Source organism: Otolemur garnettii, unplaced genomic scaffold (genome assembly GCF_000181295.1).
Source record: "Otolemur garnettii isolate 467f Iridium unplaced genomic scaffold, OtoGar3 scaffold00022, whole genome shotgun sequence".
In the NCBI taxonomy this organism is placed as follows: domain Eukaryota; kingdom Metazoa; phylum Chordata; class Mammalia; order Primates; family Galagidae; genus Otolemur; species Otolemur garnettii.
The window spans coordinates 15491480-15494207 of record NW_003852417.1 but is presented as its reverse complement, the minus strand read 5'-3'; the positions used below and the strand labels follow the sequence as shown (position 1 = coordinate 15494207).

At 45.5% G+C, this 2728-nt stretch overlaps 1 pseudogene; it reads left to right on the top strand.

Moving 5' to 3' along the window:
• Positions 1-1804, top strand: part of LOC100955219 — a 14642-nt pseudogene extending 12838 nt beyond the window's left edge.
• The last annotated feature ends 924 nt before the right edge of the window (positions 1805-2728 follow it).

The window sequence follows — 2728 nt, the reverse complement described above, 5'->3', positions numbered from 1 at the left end:
AAAAAAAAAAAAAAAAAAAACAAGAACAAGTTAAGCTTGAGTCTCTAGCCAAGAGCTTAGAAGATGCTCTGAGCCATACTGCTAGCATCACTCTGCAGGCTGCTGCAGCTCAGAATGCTGCAGTCCAGGCTGTCAGTGCACCCTCCAACATACTGAAAGCAGCCATGGACAATTCTGAGGTTGCAGCTGAGACGTCTGCTCAGTGGCGCACAGTGGAGGGTACACTGAAGGAACGCACAAAGGCAATAGGTGAAGCTGCTGATGTCCTTCTCAAAGCCAATGAAGAGTTAGAGAAAATGAAAAGTGTGATTGAAAATGCAAAAAAAAAGAGGTTGCAGAGGCCAAACTTCATATAACTGCTCAGAGGGGAAACTTCATAACATAATGGTTGATCTGGATAATGTTGTCAAAAAGATCCAGGAAGTTCCATCTGAGGCTGAGGTTGTATCTCAGTACCGTGCGCTGGTGGTCCAAGCCTGGGGGGTGACTTTAAAGGGGAATTGGACAGTATTACTCCAGAAGCCCTTCCTGGATGGAAGGGGATGACTGTTTCTGACCTAGCTGACAAGGTTTCTACCGACGACCTGAACTCCCTGACTGCTCATGCATGTGGTCGCATTGATCAGCTAAACAGCTGGCAGAACAGAGGCCACAGAGAAGCAGCCTATCACCTTAGCCTTGGAAAAACAAAAGTTGGGAGAAAAGCGGGCATTTGACTCTAATGCAAAAGCATTAGAACATCACAGATGTGAAATGCAGGCTGAACAGGACAAAAAGGTACAGGAAACCAGAGACGCCATGGAGAATGAAATGGGAACCCAGCTTCGCTGGCAGGCGGTGATCCCATACTGATCACTTATGAGACATCCTTAGGGTACAAGATAGGAACTGAAGTATGAATTGGAGGAGAACTAGCTGAGAAACTCTCTGAACAAGAATTACAGTTGGGCTCAGTCAAGAGCAAGTTGACAACTTTACTCTGGATATAAACTCTGCCTATGCCAGACTGCGAGGAATCGAACAGGCTGTTCAGAGCCATGCAGCTGCTGAAGAGGAAGCCAAAATGCCCACAGCTCTGGCTTTCCGTGGAGGCATTGAAGTACAGCACGAAGACCTCATCTGCAGATGTGCCTACCGTTCTACTGGGTAGTGCAGTCGAGGCCTTCAAAGCCAACTGTTCTGACAATGAATTTATGCAAGCTTTAACTGCAGCTATCCCTCCGGAGTCCCTGACCCGTGGGGTACACAGTGAAGAAATCCTTAGAGCCGGTTTCTATGTAGTCCAAAAACTGGCCTGAAGGGGTGCAATGATTGATGAAACCAGAAATAGCTTGTACCAATACTTGCAGTCCTTGCTTCTGTCCCACCTCAGCAATTTAAATTATTGTCATACACCTTCTATTGCAGGGATCCTCAAACTATGGCCTGTGGGCCACATGCGGCCCTCCGAAGACATTTATCCAGCCTGCTGGGTGTTTTTGCCGCCACTGCCTGTCCTGCTTAGCAGCCGATTCATCCCTGGGCCCACAGTCCAGCATCCAATGGTCTGAGGGACAGTGAACTGGCCCCCTGTTTAAAAAGTTTCAGGACCCCTGGTATTGAGCATGGTGATCTGGAACTGGCAGCAAAGTTTGTCACTCAGCTGAGAGGGGAGTCCAAACGAGTGGCACAGGACTGGCTGAAGGAAGCCCGAATGACCCTAGAAACTAAACAGATGGTGGAAGTCCTGACAGCATGTGCCAGCGCTGTAGGAATAGGAACCACCCACGTACAGCAAGAGTCAGGTCTAGGAAGAGTTTTATAAAGTCATATTGCATGTCAAAGGAAATCAGCAGTGGTATACGAAGGGTTTGCAACAAGGGTCCCAGAATTGTCTAGAAAAGAGCAGGTTTCAAGCACTGTTCTAACTGTTAACACCTGTTGCAGTTGTATTCTTTTCACTTGCTATCACGTCAGTGAGCTCCAAGAGTGTTTTCTTTGCAACTTGTGTAACATTTTTTGTTCTTCAGGTTTTACTGATCAGGCTTGCGAGGCCAATCAAAATAATGTTTGTGATCACTAATACTATTGATTATGTCCTTGGAGCAAATAGAATAAAGCAACAGATGGAAACTAAAAAAAACCCCAAAACTTCTATTTCTCACAAGATGCCATGAAGAGGGTAGAAATGTAAGCCACAGAATGGAAAATTACATTTGCATCAAATATTATTGAGAAAGGACTTGTATGAAGAACTCTTACAAATTAATAAGAAAACTAAACAACAGAATAGATATTCTTGAAGAATTCTGGAAATTGCCCATGAGAGATCCAGTTCACTAGCCCTAGTGAAGCTATCTTTAAAGAGTGTTAGCCAAGTAAGAAGTTTCTTACGCCCCTCATCTTGCTTTCCTACTTCTGCAGCTTTCACGGTCTATCCTGGTCCCTTGCAGAGTTACTAACACAGAGCATGTGGCTTATAGGTTAGAGAGGAGGAGAGTGAGAAAAAGAAAAGCAGGACACATAGATTTACACCTGCAGGAGGTCCTAGAAGAGAAAAGATTTATGGCCTCAATTACTGAATTGAGGCCATAGTGTTTCAGTGATATTTTCACTGGGTATATACTTCTAGGTTGGCAGCTATTTACTTTAACAAATTAAGGTATCTGGCTCAGCGCCTGCGGCTCAAGCAGCTAGGGCACCAGCCACATACACCTAGGGTGGCGGGTTCGAATCCCCAGCCTGGGCC